The 21,393-nt window shown below is 36.7% G+C and overlaps 1 protein-coding gene across 33 annotated transcripts in view; it reads right to left on the bottom strand.

Annotated features, from left to right (window-relative positions):
• The window catches only part of Gulp1 (GULP PTB domain containing engulfment adaptor 1), a 269,043-nt gene that overhangs the window by 146,925 nt on the left and 100,725 nt on the right, over positions 1 to 21,393 (bottom strand). For 8 of the 33 annotated variants that reach the window (XM_087565664.1, XM_087565661.1, XM_087565649.1 and 5 more), the window contains one exon: positions 18,326 to 18,417. The gene's annotated coding sequence lies outside the window, so the exon portion shown is untranslated. 33 annotated transcript variants of the gene reach the window in all.

Below are 21,393 nucleotides of genomic sequence, written 5' to 3'. Positions count from 1 at the left end.
GATGAATATATTCTTTGGAAAAGCAAAATTTGAAAGGTGAAATTCAAGACTTTTCCTTGTAGACCTAAAGAAATGACTAAGTTGTTAAGATTGCTACACAATCCTAAGGACCATGGTTCAAATCTCAGCACTACCTAACAAGTCAGGCACCCTGCCCACAATGCCTGTGACTACTGGTCTGAGTGTTTGTCAACCTCTTCTGCTTTTCTGTCCTCTCCTCTCAAAGGCTTACTCTTTTTTACATGCCTATAAATAAATATACCCACACACACACACAGTCACCCACATGCATATTTTTAAAAAGGCTTCTTATTAGGATATGGTTGTTCCGAGATAACAATGGGACAGCTGAGAATGAGTGGTTGATTTTAGAGTTGTGAATAGTGGGGCAGAGATGAATAGTAAGACACAAGACAAACAGCTTAGCTTATAGATGATGGCTCAGTCAGAGTGTGTCAGGTCGTTTAGAGAGTAAACAAATTTAGGATTCACATACACATAAATAAAAATCTCTGCTGTTGGACATGAACCCAACAAAATTCACAGAAGTCCACATTGGCATGTCTGTGGATGATAACATTCTCTAGGCATGTGGGCCTGAACAGGATAAGAAAGGAAGAAGCTTGCTGGGCTGACATGTGAAGAATCCAGGTGAAAAGCATGAATTAGATAGAAAAAAATGATGATACAGAATTAAAAAAAAACAAAAATCCAAAACCAAAACCAAATCAAGCAAAACAAAACAAAACAAAAAACAAAAACAAAAACAAAAAGACAAGATAAACACATAAAAGTTTCTTGAGCAGGAATGAAGGTATATTGCTACATCCAAAAGTGAAGTAAGTATTCCTAGATAATTAGAACAATTCAAACATTTACAGAAAAGAGAGCTGACTAAGGAGAACCCAAAGATGTACTGTGGAACTGGTCATTTGGTGATGGGAGAATTTAGATTTCCATTTTGAGTAGAGTTTCCTCATTTAAATAAAGTGTAGGTCGTTCTTCCTATGATGTTTCAAATCCCTTCACCTCCTTCAGTCTTTTCTCTAACTCCTCCATTGGAGTTCCTTTGTTTAGTCTGATGTTTATCCTCATCTGTATAAGTAAGGCTCTGGCACAGCCTCTCAGGAGACACCCATATCTGGCTCCTGTCAGCAAGCACTTCTTGGCATCAGGAATAGTGACTGGGTTTGGTGACTGCATGTGGGGTGGATCCCCAGGTGGGGCAGTCTCTGGATGACCTTTTCTTCAGTACCTGCTCTACTCTTTCTACTTGTATTTCCTCCCATGAGTATTTTGTTCTCCCTTCTAAGAAGGAATGAAGCATCTACATTTTGGTCTTACCATCAGACCCACCGGAGCTCCCAGGGACTAAACCACTAACCAATGAGTACACATGAAAGGACCCACGACTCCAGCTACATATGGAGCAGAGGATGGCATTGTCCCTTGGTCCTATGAAGGCTCGTTTCCCCAGTGTAGGTTAATGCGAGGGCATAGCATTTGCAGTGGGTGAGTAGGGGTTGGAGCATCTTCACAGACGCAGGGGGAGGGGGAAAGAATATGGGAGAGGAGAGAAAGGGGATAACATTTGAGATGTAAATACATAAAATATCCAAGAAAAATAAAATTAAAAAAATGAAAACTGAGGTATGATTCATAGTACCAAAATATCTAATAAATATCAAAATCATACAGTGGAAAAATAAGTTGTATGTCACTGGCTCTTAGTGAAAACAGTAAGATGTGGGAATATTAGAGAAAAGAGAAGCGGAGAATGGAAACCAAAATAGTCACCTCAAATAAGGGAGTGAATTGAAAAGGGAACACAATTTGGGGGAGTGAGACTGTTAATTCATGGATGAGACTTATAATCCACATAAAAACATAAGAAATATGAAGGTGTGTTTTTATCTGTAAATGTGTATGTTCGTGTGTGTGTGTGTGTGTGTGTGTGTGTGTGTGTGTGTGTGTGTGTGTATTCTGGCCATTGATACCGACTGAAATTTATACATCAGCAGTGGCTGAGATTTTTCCAGGCTTGAAATTCAAAGAGGGAATGCAAAACGTCTTTGGAAGTTATATGCTTTAAGTAGAAACAAACTGCCTTTGACAATAGTATAGTTTTAGATACACTGTTTAACAATTAATTACCTTTTATCATATTCCCTTATCGAAGTCAATATAATTATTTAGCTAAGCGAACTATTTTAGGAATACTTTAAAATTATTGCAAAGTAAATAGTAGCTCAAGAACTAACAAGCAAAAATAAAAATTATACATATACATACAGCTGTATACATTTGGTTTGTCATAGTTTAACATATTTATCCCAGTGAATATTCTTTTGAGACATCTTAGGACATTATGGGTAAAAGGAAGGACATTTCAGTGGCACTATGCCTAATGTGGACTTCAGCAAAACCAATGATCAATGTTAAAAATAAGTACCAATGTTTCTATGCATTAGCGTCATGATTTTAAATCTTTGACTTCCCTGTCTTTGCCACAAGCAGTCCTCTTGCTCAATTTAAATTCTATCCCTTATCTGTCAGACTGGGTGAGAAGACCTGGGCTGAGTAGCCAGCTACACAGTGAACATAAACCTGAAGGTGTCTGAGGCACATGCGCCAATCACTCCCAAAGCACATAGCATCCTATGCACCGTCCCGCTCCTCTCCTCCACACTCTCCCTGACTCTCGGATCTCCTCTTCCCTCCTCCCAGTTTTAAGCCAAGGAATCCTAAAGTCCTGCCTTTGTCTGTCTTCCCCAGTTATTGGCTGTTGGTATCTTTATTTACCAGTCAGAACCAACTGGGTGCAGGTTCCCAGAAGCTATGCACAGACCCTCTCATACAGTTTTTTTGGGGGGGGGCATAATTAACATTCATAATACAAACAGCTACAATAAATTAATTCTGTTCATTATGTTAGACACCTAGAAATGCCCTTCTCCCTGTGCAACCTCTAGAAAATTGCACTGTAGAAATGAGACAAAATATTCTTAAATGATTTGAGTTGGAAAGTTTCACAAACATGGCCAAAATTAATCACGGGTTTTTGAGTATTTTTGTTTTGTTGTTTGTTTGTTTGATCTAACATTGGCACAGTGGACAGAGGCCATCTTGGGCTACTTTATATGACTATATTTTTCTCTTCTTCCTTTTTGTCTTTGCTTTCTTTTTTCACGGATGGTATTTTATGGAGTTCAAAATTAACCAAAAATGAATTTGACAACAGGACAGGTAGGGTTTCACATTCGAGATTTCAGAGAAGGTGTATAGGAAGTAATCAGCAGGTATGATTAAAAAAATATGATATAGACAAAACAAAATTAAACATTTTTAACAAAAAATGTTTTAACATCAATTTAATTGTGGGTGAGAGTTATTCAAGAAAAGGACAATACCCAGACAAAATACAGGTTAGATTTTCTCAATAGATGGATTAACTTTGTCTATCTTTTTAGGTTGAATTTTTATACCATAGAACTGCACTCAGGAGCAATCCCACAAGGCTTTCTTCGCTTTGGAGCTAGAGAGCAGGAGGTGAAAAGCTTACTCAGTCTGAGATTCCTTGCATGGATCACACAATGGTTTCTGGCCACTGAGCCTTCACATACAAAAGCGCAGTCACGAGGTACATTCTTCACACTTAATGGTAAGCAAATGGGGAAATGAAAATCAGCCTGGAGTAGCAAGATCGACTGTCTCTAATGTTCTTCTAAACAGTAGGCTGTATGGAAATATTAGATAATATTTACTGTTGTGCATGTAATAATCTTTAATGATCCAAAGTTTCAAAAATACTTTAAAAATTATAAGGAATTCCTCACAACCCCATAAATCATTACTTTAAGAGTTTCTATCTGCTGCTATAGTAATATTGCACCTGTACATATTTAAAATCATAAATTGATATTTACTTTTAATTATCATTTGGTGTGTCTCTATGTGTGTGCATACGCACGCTTACATGTATATGTTTAAGCATGTGGGTGATACAGAAAAGGTGTGGAGATCAGAGGACAATTTCTAGTGTCAGTTCTCATCTTCCACATTGTTTGACACAGGCCTGTTTGCTGGTGCACACATGAAGGTAACTGGCCTTGGATTCAGACATTCTCTTGACTTTGACTCCTACAGCTATACTACGATTAACAATACATGCATGCACACCCAACTTTAAGTGAGTCCTGAGGATTTAACTTGTGTTCTCATGCTCGTACAGCAAGGACTTTACTCACTGAGCTCTTTGCCCAACTTAATGCTTTTAAACTAGAATATCAATTTAGTGTATGAATACCATAGACACATTTTCCTCATATATGAAAATTAAAAACGCTATATATAAATTGCATTAATACAACTATTCTCTCATAGTTTACTCCACCACGGCACTCATGGGTAAGAGAAAACTGTAAAGATGGTTTAAGGTGTAATTTCCCAATGAATTTGTTTAGAAAGGAGAAGAAAATACACCTTAAAGCAATGTATTTTTAATTATGATAGTAATAAAGAGAATAACTATAAGAAGTACAAAATTAAAATAAGCATTTTTAAATCGTGTAAAGATTGGTCCAAATACATTTTAAGGGCGGAAAATTATGTATTAAATTCTTAAACCATCAATATACAGAAACACAGTACAGGCACCATCCCAAAGAAATCCTGTTTTGATAGAAGGAAAGAAAGCACAACCTTCCTTTAAAGAAAAACAAATACTAAGCTCTTTTATATTTGCAATACTCTGCTTTCCCTCTCATTTTATTTTATGACTCTGCTCTCATAATGCAAACCATATGCTGCAATGCCCAGCCAGAGCTCATTCCTTTAATACTGAACACATGTGCTCACCCAGCAGGCTAACACAGTGACTGGGTACCTAAACATGTCTTCGATCATTTCTGTGCCAACACAGGCTAGATAAAACAAAGCAACGATGTGTCTTTCTCTGGCTTATGTCAAGTCGGTGTTCAATAATAATTGCTAATAATATTCAGTAGAAAACTAGCTCTTTAGAAATATATTGCTAATAATTTAAATATCCATGTGCCAGTGTTCTAAGCATCATACTTCCAACTTCATAGGTGAACTGGAAGCCGGTTTACATTACTAACTCAGCAATCTGCCCAATGGTGCCAGGAAACTTGCTCAGGAAAAGCCAGGAAGTGAGGAGGCCTTTTGTTTGTGACAGTTACTTATTTTCAGCTGTGGTGGAAATGGCATCAGCTCTGAGAGCTGTACTGAGTGGCAGTGACTAAGCTCCTGAAACACAAACCTTGTTCTCTGTGGCCTATCGAAGAACCTTCTGCACTTTATTGTATAAAAGCAGTTACTAACAGAAAGCGGGAGCCATTGCCCCAATGTCCACCTGTTTCTTTTACAATAGGGAAAACATTTTGAACAACTGAAACTTGAAGAAAGCAACACTAACTCATCTTGGCCTACCGAATTCAGTGTTTCAATGCTTCAGAAAAGTATAGAACTGAGCATAGATGTGTACAGATAATATATGTTCATATGAGTTCAAAATAGTAATTTTAAGTAGGAAGAATTAGTTCATAATCTGACACTACAACTAGCTTCTTACTCAAGGTCACTATTGGTTCCTTAGTTCAATTTTCAGCTAGAAAATTTCAACAGGAAGGGTTCGGCTGAGGGTGGAGGTTGGTAGTTCAGGTTTGTGTTTACTGCCTGAGAAGTCCCCTTTTCAATTTTGGTGGTGCATATCTGTAAATCCTACCACTCTGGAGATGGAGGCAAGAAGTCTGGAAGTTCAAGATTATCTTTGGCTACACAGTAGGTTTCCAGGCCATACTAGCATATATTGAACCTGTATCAAAACCAGAAACTAAAAAAAAAAAAAAAAAAGATTTAGGAACCCTATCAATTTAACTATGCTATTCACATGTTGCTCAAATGTTATTCATCAAAAACAATTAAACAGTTGAAGAAAGGGTATAAATCATGCAGGATGAATTATGTGAACAGGGGGATTATAAAGACACAGGAACCAGAAGTGAAAGAGGAATTCTATTCCCGAGGTCTGGCTGAAGGCTCTCACCAACTAGGAATCAGGAAGTGAAACAATTAACACTTGTTCAATACCTTCCTCCCTTCCCAGCTACCAACTTCCTTTCCTAGGAATCTTGCCAGAAACATCAAGAACATACCCTTAAACTTTGCTTAACCCACTTGGACCTGGTTTCATCAGATTGCAATCAGATCCAAGATACCTCCATAGCTACTCTATAATTTAATAATCACATAGGAAAGAGAGATAAAAGAGAAGAGGGTCTCTTAAGATCCTAAAGAATAATGACATTCTAAAAGCTCCAAAAAACTCTACATACAGTCAGAATTTCGACAATGAGACCAGAATTTCCTTTGAGGTGCCCACGTTCGTGCTCTATTGAACATCTTCTAATTTAGCTTAACTAAGTTCTAATTCTGCTTCTCATTGGCTTAGTCAGAAATTCTTTTCCCCAGTGTGGTCAAGAATCTGACTTTACCCAAACTGAGATCCCTAAACAATTAAGAAAAATTCCTAGGTCACGGTGGAAGACAGCATGTAGCTATGCCCGCACACCCTCTTCTGCTCTAAATTTGCATATTAGGGTCATTATATTACAATTAGACAAACAAATTAAGTCTGAGAGAACGTTCCTAGATTCTCTTTAGAAGGCAGCATGAGTTGCTAGTGCTAAAACAAATGCTAAGACACCTGCTATAGGAAAGGAATGTAGCACATGATTACAAAATACCTTTCTAAGTATCATTCATGGTAACAGAAAAAGATATATGTTGGGCTGCACCATCATATGTTGTACATTATTAGTATGTATAATCATCACATCATATACATTAATAAGCAATCCGTGGGTATGTAGCATTGGCAAGACTTATAATTGGCTAAAAGATAGGTGCAGAGCATCAGAAAAACACATGGAAAGAGATAAAGAAAAAGACAACAAACAATTTTTTTAATATTTGAAAGAGTGTAAAAATGAATAAAGTCTATAATTGCCACATGAGCTACTACTAAACACTGCCTCTTTTTAAAATTCAAGAAAAATTAAATTTTCACTGAATTTTCTAACAATATAACAATAATACATTTTGTCTCTAATCTCATAGGATGCTTCCGATGCATTTTTTTCCAGCATCACTCCAAGTCTCTGAATCCTAAGAGCAGCAATGGGAATTGTTTGCATTAGTAGAACATAGTCTCATTGGGAAATTTTGTAGCAGAAATACTACCTTTAATTTCCTAGCTTTATCATTGTGTGACACACTCTTGTGTTGCATGACTAACCAAGAAAGCAATGGTACTTTACAAGGCTCATGTATTTCTATCCTGATATTGTTGTGTACTAAGTTTCATGCGGTTATGACTAGAACTTTATCTACAATACAATTTCTTTAGCGAGCAATATATTTAGATACATTGAAGAGGTTGTCACAAACTATGAGTCATAGACATCCAAAATGTGTATGGGAAATACAAACAAATTTATAAAAGAAACAAAAAATGGACACAGCAAAATTTATTGAAAGACATTTCCTATACGTGAGCTTAGCCTTATGACTTGAAACGCTAAATGAAATAAATGATAGTTACCATAAGACTAACCCATTTTTGGCAAAGTTAATATTCTGGTTTTCTGCAGAGCTGGAGGTAGAGAAGAGATGAACAGTGGTGAAAGCAAGGATTTAGCATGCCTGAGATGTGCACCTGTTCCATGTCATGGACCTGTGATTTGCAAGAATATTCTTATTTAACACAGCTCTCCTCTTAAGCATGTTATAATACCTTCATTTTGTGAACACACATGTATGAGGATTATCACTGCCCCAAGTTCCCACATCAAGAAAGAGACCTAGCTAAACTTAAATCTTCTAAAGACAGGTTCAGAGTTTTTCTGAGGTGCTAGCATATGATATAGTTTGCTTCTTACAATGTGCTTTCTAGGGGAGATAATCTTTTATTTTAAAACCTCCTAACTTTTTGAGTCTTGTGGAGAAGCAAATTTGAAGAGTAATGTAGTAGAAGTAAAATTGCTATTGCTAAGAAAGAAATATTTTGTTCTAAATGACTGTAATATAGGAATGGAGAGTAGTAGAAGGAGAGAATGAGATGGAAAATAGGACTATGTCTCGATCACACGCTTTAAACAGCTAATCTTTATTACAAAATTATTTTTATTAAATTTAGTAATTGCTGGAGAAGGTCACATGCAAGTAAAGCAACTATCTTGGAGTCAGATCATTCCAGTAAAATCTGTGTCCTGCCCCAGTGTGGTATGAGAGTGTGTGTGTGTGTGTGTGTGTGGGTAAATTTTGAACACAGACTTGGTGATTATAAGGAAGGATTGTCAGGATGAGGAAGAAATCAACCTAAGCAAAAAACATCACTTCTAGGATAATTAAACTAGAAATAACAAAGAATTGAAGTTGTATCAACATATTCAGTGGGTCTCATACATCAGCAAATTATTTTTATTAAAAATTTCAAGGATTATAAAAATGCCAACACAAAAATTAGGTAACAAAATTTGAAGATCTGTTCAGAAATTCTTTCATATTCTAAAAGTCCTGTCATTCATTATTATCCTAGACTCCTAAAAGGACTTTGTAAAATCAAATTATGGCTGCATAACACAGATTGGGATATTCTTAATAAAATTTATTTATACCTTAGAAGATAATATGGAGAAGCTTTTATGTCTTGGAACACACAAAAATAGAATTTTAATTACAAAATTAAATGCTTGTGACATACGCAGTGCTGGTTTTTTTAGTAGAACAGAACAGTAATGTGCTAGTTGTGGAATATGTCTGGGTTATACACAAATTCCAGTGTATACAGTAGTCACTGTTACCTGCCATGACACTGAAGGAAAGTGGGTCTCGAAGTCAAAAGTCACTGTTTCCTGGCTAACAGGGCAGTTAGCTTTTACAATAAAAACACTTTGTCCATGAATGGCCAATAAAATAGATGCTGTTCTGCTAGTAATGAAGACTCTGTTATCCTTTCAGTCTTTAAATGGAAAGAATAAAATGTATGCAATTTTCATTCATAATATGTTTTTAAAACCTACCCTACAGTTTAACAAGTCTTTGTTTTTGTTTGTTTCTTTTTTTCTTTTAATGAGACTTCACAACCACACTTGGAATTTATCAAGAAATTAATGTATTGTTAACTATAATCACTGTGGGGAGAGTACGTAGAGGGGAATTCACCAACACGGAGAACCTACTATGTACCAAGTGTTTTCTAGAGTTCTTTTATTTTCTGAATCTTCACGAATCCTTAGAAAATAGATAGTGTGAAATTCATTGTAGAGGGGAATGTAAGCCTTGAATGGTGGTATAAATTAATGTAGATACACAGCTCTTGAGGGATAGAATTAAGTTTTGAACTCCAAGTAATCCTATTAAAAATGGGGTCCAGAGCTAAACAATTAATTCTCAAATGAGGAATACTGAATGGCCAAGAAGCACCTAAAGAAATGTTCAACATCCTTAGTCATCAGGGCAAGGCAAATCAAAACAACCCTGGTCTGCCATCTCAGACCAGTTAGAATGGCTAAGATCAAAAACTCAGGTGATAGCAGATGCTGGTGAGGATGTGGGGAAATAGTAACACTCCATTATTAGTGGAATTGCAAGCTGGTACAATCATTCTGGAAATCAGTGTAGCAATTCCTCAGAAAATTGACATAGTACTACCTGAGGACCCAGCTATACCACTCCTGGGCATACACCCAAACAATGTTTCAACATATAACAAGGACACATGCTCCACTCTGTTCATAGCAACCTTATTTATAGTAGCCAGAAGCTGAAACGAACCCAGATGCCCTTCGACAGAGGAATGGATACAGAAAATGTGGTATATTTACGCAATGGAGTACTACTTAGCTATTAAAAACAATGACTTCATGAAATTCTTAGGCAAAGGAATGGAACTAGAAAATATCATCCTGAGTGAGGTAACCAAGTCACAAAAGAACACACATGGTATACACTCACTGATAAGTGAATATTAGTCCAAAAGCTCGGAATACCCAAGAAACAATTTGCAAACCATATGAAGCTCAAGAAGGAAAATCAAAATGTGAATGCTTCAGTCTTTCTTAGAAGGGGGAACAAAATACTTATGGGAGGAAATACAAGGACAAAGAGTGGAGCAGGGACTGAAGGAAAGGTCATCCAGAGACTGCCCCACCTGGGAATCCATTCCATATGCAGCCACCAAACCCAGTCACTATTGCTGATGCCAAGACATGCTTGCTAATAGAAGCCAGATATGGGTGTCTCCTATAGAGTCTGCCAGAGCTTTACTAATACAGATTAAGATGCTTGCAGCTAACCATCAGACTGAACTCGGGGACCCCGATGGAGGAGTTAGAGAAAGGACTGAAGGAGCTAAAGGGGTTTGCAACCCCATAGGAAGAATAACAATACCAACCAAACAGATTCCCCAGAGCTCCCAGAGACCAAACCAGCAACCAAAGAGTACACATTGAGGGAGGGGTATCCATGACTTTTGCCACATATGAAGAAGAGGATGGCATTGTCTGGCAACAATAGGAGGAGAAGCCTTTGGTCCTGTGAAAGCTCATTTCCCCTAGTGTAGGGAATGCCAGGGTATTGAGGTGGGAGTGGGAGCATGTTCATAGACGCAGAAGGAGAGGAGATGATAGAGGAGGAAAAGGAGATAAAATTTGAAATGTAAATACATAAAATAGTCAATAAAAATAAATTTAAAAAGAGTTGAATTAAAAAATACTATAATCACTGTGCTGCAAAAAAAGTTTTAGAGCTTCTGGTCCAATCTACCTGACATTTGTACCACCGAAAAATCAGTTCAATGTGTAAAGTTCGCAAGGCAGGAAGGTCAGCTTCTGGGGCAGCACCTTGGGGACACACCAGGACCTGGGTGGAGACAGTGAAGACCAACAAACAGAGCAGAGAGAATGAGTCTCAGATCCTGGCCTGTTCACTAGAAAGGAAGGCAGAATGTCATTTGACTCTAAGGTCCTTTTCTATAAGTAAATGGATTTTTTGAATGAAAAGAAACAATAATCAGAAACAAAACAGACACACACATTCCAACTGATGACTTCTCTTCCAGAGCAACTGTGAGTCTCTTTCCAAGATGCATGCTTTTAATTCCACCTTTAATTCTAACTAGAAATCTAACTTCTGGTTAGAAATTTGATTTAGTTTAAGCTATTTTATTAAATCATCAATTAGCAAAGGGTCTGTATTGTACTATTTTCCTTTTGTTTTTATAGCAGCTTGCTGTATACCCCAGCTGACTGTAAATTCCTCCTTCTATACAGCTTCACAATGTATATGCCACCCTGCCTGGCAGAAAAAAGGATTTTTTCATAGAACTATGTATAAACTTTTAACTTTTTTTAAAAAGTTTCTGTTTTTATACTTTTATTGGATATTTTCTTTATTTACATTTCAAAGGTTATTCCCTTTCCAAATATGGTTATTTGATTCTCTGGAGTCTAACTTCTTGAGTTGTTTGTATATATTGGATATGAGCCCTCTATTGTATGGGTAAAGACCTTTTCCCAATCTGTTGGTTGCTGTTTTGTCCTCATGACAGTGTCCTTTGACTTACAGAAGCTTTGCAATTTTATGAGGTCACATTTCTTGATTCTGGATCTTAGAGCATAAGCCATTGGTATTCTCTTCAGGAAATTTTCCCAAGTGCCCATGTGTTCGAGGCACTGCCCCACTTTTTCTTCTATTAGTTTGAAGGTATCTGGTGTGATGTGGAGGTCCTCGATCCACTTGGACTTGAGCTTTGTACAGGGCAATAAGAATGGATCGATTTGCATTCTTCTACATGCTGACCTCCAGTTGAACCAGCACCATTTGTTGAAAATGCTATCTTTTTTCCATTGGATGGTTTTAGCTCCTCTGTCAAAAATCAAGTGACCATAGGTGTGTGGGTTCATTTCTGGGTCTTCATTTCTATTCCATTGATCTCCCTGCCTGTCTCTGTACCAATACCATGCAGTTTTTTATCACTGTTGCTGGATAATACAGCTTGAGGTCAGGGATGGTGATTCCCACAGACATTCTTTCATCAGTGAGGATATTTTTCGCTATGCTGGGTCATTTGTTATTCCAAAGGAATTTGCAAATTGTTCTTTCTATCTCTATGAAGAATTGAATTGGAATTTTGATGGGGATTGCATTGAATCTGTAGATTGCTTTTGGCAAGATAGCCATTTTTACAATATTAATCTTGCCAATCCATGAGCATGGGAGATCCTTCCATCTTCTGAGATATCCTTCATTTTTCTTCAGAGACTTGAAGGTCTTGTCATTCATATCTGTCACTTGTTGGTTAGAGTCACACTGAGGTATTTTATATTATTTGTGACTATTGTTAAGGGTTTCATTTCCCCAATTTCTTTCTCAGCCTGTTTATTCTTTGAGTAGAGGAAAGCTACTGATTTGTTTTAGTTAATTTTATACCCAGCCACTTTGCTGAAGTTGTTTATCAGGCTTAGTAGTTCTCTGGTGGAACTTTTGGGGTCACTTAAGTATACTATCATATCATATGCAAATAGTGATATTGACCTCTTCCTTTATAATTTGTATCTCTTTGACCTCTTTTTACTGTCTAATTGCTCTGGCTAGGACTTCAAGCACTATATTGAATAGGTAGGAAGAGAGTGGGCAGCCTTGTCTAGTCCCCGGTTTTAGTGGGGTTGCTTCAAGTTTCTTTCCATTTAGTTTGATGTTGGTTACTGGCTTGCTGTTTATTGCTTTTACTATGTTTAGGCATGAGCCTTGAATTCCTGATCTTTCTAAGACTTTTACCATGAAGGGATGTTAAATTTTGTCAAATCCTTTCTCAGCATCTAATGAGATGACCATGTGTTTTTTTTTCTTCTTTGAGTTTGTTTATATAGTGGATTACATTGATGGATTTTTGTATATTGAACCATCCCTTCATTCCTGGGATAAAGCCTACTTGATCGTGATGGATGATCATTTTGATGTGTTCTTGGATTTACTTTGCAAGAATTTTATTGAGTGTTTTTGGGTCAATGTTCACAAAGTAAATTGGTCTGAAGTTTTCTTTCTTTGTTGGGTCTTTGTGTGGTTTAGGTATGAGTGTAATTGTGGATTCATAGAAGTATTTGGGTAGTGGTTAATGAAAAAAATCCACATGACTATCTCATTAAACACTGAGAAACATTTGACAAAATTCAACCCTGCTTCATTGTAAAAGTCTTAGAAAGATCAGGAATTCAAGGCCCATAACTTCTAATAATACAAACTGATAAAATGATGTTTTGCTGGAATATTCTATGTTAACATTGGATTACCTTTACCTATTGGGTCTAGTGTTTTGGTCACGCCTCTTTTTTTTTTTTATGTGAGAGAGTCAACATTGTGTTTGAGGTTAATTGAGAAGACATCTGCATTCTCATTCAATGTCTATACTGTGATAGATGTTGGCTTAGATAAGACATTCAGAGGCATTCAAGCATCAAGAGGCAAAACACCAGGTAAATCATTCAGTCTAATACAAGAGGGGCTGATAAAGAATTAAAGTCACCTCCAATTTCAAGGTACTTGGATAACTAAAGTACAAGCAAGAAAATGGCCCCCCTCCACCACAAGCCCTGCAACTGTCTCTTGGGATTCTTGCTCATTCTTTTATTTTTTTTTCTTTTTCTTTCTTTCTTTCTTTCTTTCTTTTTTTTTTTTTTTTGGAACTGGGGACCGAATCCAGGACCTTGTGCTTGCTAGGCAAGCGCTCTACCACTGAACTAAATCCCCAACTTCTTGCTCATTCTTATTTCCATGGTATATATTCCCAGAAAGACTATTTGATAAACCCAATGGGGAGTGAAAACATGAATAAGCTATGAATAATCCAAATGTTATTATTCAAACGTTTTTAACAGTGAATAATCCAGATCTCTAGTTTTCTAAAACTACTTCCCCATGCCTAAATAGTTTCATAAATAACTCTCTTATATTATAAGAGTGGGGGACAGGCTGCTTGTCAGAAAGAAATATGAGAAAGCAGGAAAAAGAAAGACAACCTAATTCTTCAAATAAAACCCAGAGTTTATAAAAAAAAAGTTGTGAATTACGAAAGCAGATTAGCCATTTCATAATATACAAACAATTAATTCTTAAGACATTTTGTTAAAAGTCAACCATCATTATAAAAACTTTGTAAATATCTCCAATAATTCTCACAACAGTGCTATCTAAGTAGGTCTTCTAATTGCTCAATTATACAAGCAAGGACATAGAGGTTAAGAAATTCATTTAGAGAAATTAAAGTAGTAAAAGATTCAGAATCATTTTCTGATTGTTCTAAGTTTCCAAAAAGCATTTATTAATAAGATAAAACTGAAACAAACAAGACTAATGGTAACCTATATATGTTCACCTTTTAAAGAAGGTATTAGAAGATGTTTTTATAGTGTATAGAGTATGATTTGCCTTGCAAGGAAAACCCAGGTTTTACTCAGAATTTACATACAAGCTAGTTACATTTGTATTCTAGGTACTAAATAGTCAGAGACAAACTGACTTTTCTGACCATCCTGCCTTGTGCATTTCAAACTAATGAAAGATCCATCTTCAGAATATGATAAAGAGTGTTCCTGGGGTAAAATAAACACAGGAAGCTGTTTCCTCCATAGGCACAAATGTCTGAGTCCACAGGCAAACATACACACACACACACACTCTTATGGTTCATTCTTTCGCACCTCATTTTATAAACTACTAAATATGTTCTATGAAAGCTAACGGCCTTACTTATGGCTCCAGAACTCAAGTAGACTAACAATATTTGCCTGTCATAATTAAAAATAAGATGTTAAAAATAATAACAGTGAAAATCTGTCACACTTCTTTAGGGATAATGTATCATGTTTATGTAGTAAAACTGTTTTCTTCAAAGATTCTAAGTGGTAGAAAATTAATTGTGACCTTTAGGTATGAATTTAAAATATCACCAACCTTTCTTTTAATCCTGAGTCCATTATTTTGCTTTCAGCAAAAAAGAATCTATCCTCTGTAATTATTGTTGGAAGAAAAATTATACTGGCATTTTAAAATTGAAAGAACATTCCTATTAGCTGACATTTGATATTTTTCACTCAGATTTTTTCAAAGTATGCTTTTTTTAATGTTTTTGAAAACTAATACTCTTGAACTGTCAACACATCATTGTAAAGTCTGATTTAAAATGTCTGTTTGCTCAGTAAACAGAAGCCATTTTAGATCTTTTGTCTTGTTAATCTTACAAAACTCTCTTGGTCTTGGTCTTATAGCCTCAAGGAAATGATGTCTGGCATATGCAGTAAATATGCTTCTTTGAAAAGCAGAGCCAGCAGAAAACTCAGTGTCCCTCCCACACATTAAAGCAGGGTTGTGTGGAAGGTGACTCATAGGCTTCAGGCTGTTGTATTAATATTTACTTTTTTGTTTTCAAACTTAATTTTATAAAAAAATTATAGCCTTTTTGTCTTTTTCTTTCAGATATCTTTCTGGAAGATTCACTGTACATATAGTCTCTATGCAAATACCCCTAAAGGTGTCACTCTATATGCCAGGTTATTAGTAGAGCCCATGTCTGTGGAACAGTCTGCTAACAGTGGTCTTGTCTCCCAGCACTGGGGGATTTGAAAAAGAACCAACATGGATTAAACCCAAGATTCAAAACAAAGAAGATGAGCTAACCTAAACATTTAGCCTCCTCAACCTCATCTGCTCCAACTTTAAAAGTTAAAGTAATCACTTAGTTTTTAATTATCGTTCAATGAAAGATCATGTTAATGGGCTTAAAAAGACTTGATAAATAGCTACCACTGTGCTGGTTGGATTTTGTCAACTTGACATGAATTAGATACCTGGAAAGATGAGTGAGGAACTGCTTCCCCCAGATTCGCCTATGAGTGTGCCTTTGAGGACAGTCCTTTAGTTGCTACTTAGCATAGGAGCGTCCAGCCTACCATGGACAGCACCATCCCTAAGTGGGTAAGTCTGAACTGTATAAGCAAAGTAGCTGAGTGGTGAGGAAGTGAGCAAGCCAGTAAGCTGTGTACCTCCCAGTTCTCTGCTTCAGATCCCACCTCCTGGTTCCTACCTTACTTCTTCAAAGACGGGGTGTGATCAGGAAGAAGTGAAACTCAAACAAATGCTCTCTCTCTGTGTAAGTTGTGTTTCATCACAGCAACAGAGGATGTAATTAATACAACTGCTTGGGTTTACTCTGAGATTGTACTATCCCACACAGAAATGAATTATTGGAGGATCAAAATATTGTCTTACACAATACATGGACTGACCCTGAACTCTGACCTCATAGGTAGCAATGAATATCCTAGTAAGAGCACCAGTGGAAGGGGAAGCCCTGGGTCCTGCTAAGACTGAACCCCCAGTGAACTAGATTGTTGGGGGGAGGGCGGCAATGGGGGGAGGATGGGGAGGGGAACACCCATAAAGAAGTGGAGAAGGAGGGATTAGGGGGATGTTTGCCCGGAAACCGGGAAAGGGAATAACACTCGAAATGTAAATAAGAAATACTCAAGTTAATATATATATATTGTCTTACAGCTGTGAAGAGACACCATGACAAAGGCAACTCCTATAAGGACAACATTTAATTGGGGCTGGCTTATGGGTTCAGAGGTTCAGCCCATTATCATTAAGGCAGGAACATGGCAGCATCCAGGCAGGCCAGGTACAGGCAGAGCTGAGGGTTCAACATCTTCATTTGAAAACTTCACATTACTCACTTCCAGGCAGCTAGGAGTAGAGTCTTAAAGCCCACACCCACAGTGATACACCTACTCCAACAAGGCCACAACTAAAAATAATGCCACTACCTGGGCCAACATATACAAACTATCAGAAATACGGTCAAATTTTTGTAAAAATTTAAAGATGTATTGAGCAGTGACACATTTGAGTTAGGAACTATACATTACTTATAATATGAATATACATAATAATTATGTATATGGTTATAATATATTCCTTGAGAAACTTTATGTGAGTTCTTTGCTTGGATTGAGCCAGTCAGTGTTCTTGACTTCTCCCAGAAAACCTCATGATGGCATGCCAAATCCTTCTGTGGGGGAACAAGACCCATAAACAAAGCAGTTCTCTATACATTCTTTCTTGCCTCCTGCCTTTCCTCAATTAAGATGATCATAATACAAGGGCCCAACTCCTCTAACAAAATAGTTACAACCATGTTTACCTCAAAAAAGATTAAATAAAAATCCCCAGTATAAGGAGTTCCTCTGTCTTCTCCACCAAAAGTCCTATAGAACAAATGTTGAATTAAAAGGAGCATGGATATTTACAGGTGCACATTCAAGTTGTCAATAAACTTTTGTGTGCGTAGATTTTAAATCTACCTTATTTCTTACAAATACAAAATGGTCATGTAACAACACAGCTACGATAATTGTAGCTCTGATATAAATGATATAGATGGTAAACTGAAGACCGAAGTTTCCAGGTTGATATACTATGACATTGAAATAAATCTTTGTAGGGATATAAAGTTTTCAGTAGTATAGCCATGCCTTGTATATTCCTAGGGATGAAAAGGAGAACCACAGAGCAACTTTTAACCTAGCCTCCTAGCCTACATGCTTAGACAACTTAGATGTTAGTGTGTGTGTGTGTGTGTGTGTGTGTGTGTGTGTGTGTGTGTGTGTGTGTTGGGGGGTATCTTAGCAGCTTTTCAGTGCATGATTTATGACAACTTCTTTTATCTTGGAGCAGAAACAAGTTTATGAAGAGAATGGACACATATTTAGTCTTCTAGATTAGAGCAGCTGAGATCAGGAATGCAAAATCTTTTTAGCATGACTATATAAATAACATTTAATCTAATGGGCATGGACATATTTTATTACTTCAAAAATAATGACTAAAGTAACAGAATGCAAATTGCCTCTGTAAGCTATTTATACTATCAATTAAAGAATGGGAGAAAAACATCTAAAATAGGAAACGAGTAATTAAATTCTCACAATTGAAATATTGAATAATATAGGTCGTTTAAAACATCGTTAAATCATCTCTTGTCAAGTCAAATATGGGCGCTTTTGTTGGCAAATGTGTACAATGGCTTAAATATAAGTAGTCATATCATAGTTTTAGCTTTAGTACTGATAATTCATTTTAAATATTAAAATAAATGTCCTACTTTTCATTTATAAAATAAAAAGAAGTATTCAGGTCAGAGAGGATTAAGACATGCTAAGTAATCAGAATTTCTACTGAGATTCACCTGTCTGCTTTCTTGTCCTTGGAGAACAGGGAAGAGTCTGAGTCATGCTGTTACACAGTACCTTTCACGCTCCACATGAAGCCAGATCCAGGCTGAAGGAAAGAGAAAATGTGGGGGTAGGGGCTGCTTTAAGATCATCTTTAGATAAAATGTTCTCCCTTATTCAAAAGAAGTAGTCCAGTCCAGAACTTCAGAATATAACAGTTTTACATGAGAGGCTGAACTGACATTTACGTTCCTGTGTAATGTAGTTTTCACACATTTTACACATTTGTAAAAACCCAATGATCATCACACAGTCTTAACCTACTCTCACGTGCTCTATCCCAGACCCACATTGCTCTCACTGGTGGATCTGCTTTCAAAGAAATTTCAGAATCATTTTTATTACCTTGCAAACACCCTTGAGCAAACAAACTTTTTGAGGTTATGGTACAAACATGCATTTATGAAAAGAGAATTGTTTACAGAAAAAAGAATGTAGTGCCCAGAACATCTAGGTAGTTACCAGAAAACCTTCACTTATCTTTAAGGCAGCTCAAATATGTATTGCCTCTTTTATTCAAGTAGTGAATATCACAAACCAAGGAGTAGTGATTCACTTTGCAGTTAGGGCATAAAAACAACTCCCACCTTCACTGTCCTGCAACGAAACATGCTGAGAAAAAGCAGTGGGGAGAAAAGTTGGCCAACATGGTGAACGAGATCCCTATATGCAGTGTAACTAAGTGAACAAGACTGGATGCAACTCTGCCCTTTCTGAGGATGAAAGTGCCTTACTTACTTGGCTACTAGGTAGAATGATGAGAATAGTGGTCCACTTCCTGTACAGTAGTGTTTCTCAAGCTTCCTAATGCTGTGACCCTTTAATAAAATACCTCATGGTAATCCCAACCATAAAAATTGTTTTCATTGCTACTTTGTAACTGTAATTTCTATCATTATGAATCATAATGAAACACCTGTGTTTCTAATGGTCTTAGGTTACCTCTGTTTAAGGGTCATTTGACCCCAAATGGTTTTGACCCACAGGTTGAGAAATAGCTGCTATAGAAAATTCATATAGGTTCCTAAGAATAAGAATATGTCTAAAGAACATAAAACTTGAAGAAATCTGCTATTGTATATTTCTCACTGTTGCATAAAGTCTGGATCTCTGATGGTTTTTAAGCCCAAGCTCACTGGACACTGCAGATCTTTGCTACTGCTGGTATTTTACATTTATATTTTATAGTAACATTCCAACAACCCATTCTTTGCAGATAATTAGGCTAAAGCATTCTGAACTAAATCCATCTAGTCCTGGGCTTCTTTACTTTTTTCTTTTTCTTTTTGGTTGGAAGGTTTTTAATGACTTCTTCTGTTTCTGTATGTGATGTGGACCTGTCCAGAAAGTTTACCTGCTCTTGATTTAACTTTGGTATGTGGTATCTGTCTAGAAAACTAACTATTTCATCTAGATTTTCCAGTTATGTTGAGAAAAGGTTTTTGTAGTAGGATCTGATGATTTTTTTTTTAATTTCCTCCATTTCTGTTGTCATGCCTCCTTTTTCATTTCTGATTTTGTTAATCTGGATACTGCCTCTGGGCCCTTTAGTTAGTTATCTATCTTGTTGATTCTCTCAAAGAACCAGCTTTTGGTTTTGCTGTTTCTTTGTATTGTTCTCTTTGTTTCACTTGGTTGATTTTCACCCTGCGTTTGACTGTTTCCTTCCTTCTACTCCTTTTGGGTGAGTTTGTTTCTTTTTGTTCTAGAGCTCTCAGGTGTGCTATTAAGTTGCTAGGGCAAGATCTCTCCAGTTTCTTTACCAGTGCACTTAGTGTTATGAATTTTCCAGTTAGCACTAGTTTTACTGTGTCCCATAAGTTTGGGTATGATATGTCAACATTTTCATTAAATTCCAGGAAGTCTTTAATGTCTTTTTTTATTTCATCCTGGACCAAATTATCATTGAGTAGAGAGCTGTTCAGTTTCCACATGTATGTGGGTTTTCTGCTATTTGTTCTGTTATTGCAAACCAGCTTTAGGTCATGGTGGTCTGATAGGATGCATGGGATTATTTCAATCTTCTTGTATCAGTTGAAGATTGTTTTGTGACCAATTATATGACCGATTTTGAAGTGCTGAAAAGAGGTGTATTCTTTTGTTTTAGGGAGAAATGTTCTGTAAATATCTGTTAAATCCATTTTGTTCATAACCTCTATTAGCTTCACTCTGTCTCTGTTTAGTTTTTGTTTCAATGACCTGTCCACTGGTGAGTGTGGGGTGTTGAAGTCTCTCACTATTACTGTGGAGAGTTCAACTTTAGTAAAGTTCCTTTTATGAATGTGGGTGTCCTTGCATTTGGGGCATAGATGTTCAGAATTGAGACTTTCTCTTAGTGGATTTTCCCTTTGATGAATATGAAGTATCCTTCCTCATTATGCTTGATAACTTTAGGTTGAAAGTCTATTTTTTTGGATATTAGGATGACAACTCCAGCTTGTTTCTTGGGACCATTTGCTTGGAACAACTTTTTCCATCCCTTTACTCTGAGGTAGTTTCTTGTGTGCAGCAAAATGCTGGATCTTATTTGCATATCCAATCTGTTAGCTTATGTCTTTTTATAGGTGAGTTGAGTCTGTTAATATTGAGAGATATTAAAGACAGATGACTGTTGGCCCCTTTTATATTTGGTTTTGTAGGTAGCTTTCTGTGCTTGTGGGTCTCTCCTTCTGGCTTTGTTGTGAGATGCTTAATATCCTGTCTTCCTTGTATTGGAGTTTTCCTCCTAAGATCTGCTGTAGGGCTAGATTGGTAGACAAATACCACTTGAATTTGATTTTGTCCTGGAATATTATAGTTTCTTCATCTATGTTGATTGAGAGTTTTGCTGGGTATACTAGCCTCAGCTGACATTTGTGTTCTCTTAGAGTCTGCATGACCTCTGACCAGGTTCTTCTGGCTTTCATAGTCTCTGTTTAGAAGTCTGATATAATTCTGATAGGTCTGTCTTTGTATGTTACTGGGCCCTTTCCTTTGCAGCTTATATTATTCTTTCTTTGTTCTCTGCATTTATTGTTTTGAT

Source organism: Rattus norvegicus, chromosome 9 (genome assembly GCF_021556685.1).
Source record: "Rattus norvegicus strain SHRSP/BbbUtx chromosome 9, alternate assembly SHRSP_T2T, whole genome shotgun sequence".
Taxonomy (NCBI): Eukaryota; Metazoa; Chordata; class Mammalia; order Rodentia; family Muridae; genus Rattus; species Rattus norvegicus.
Note: the sequence above shows the minus strand (reverse complement) of the source record. Positions and strands in the feature narration are given on the sequence as shown.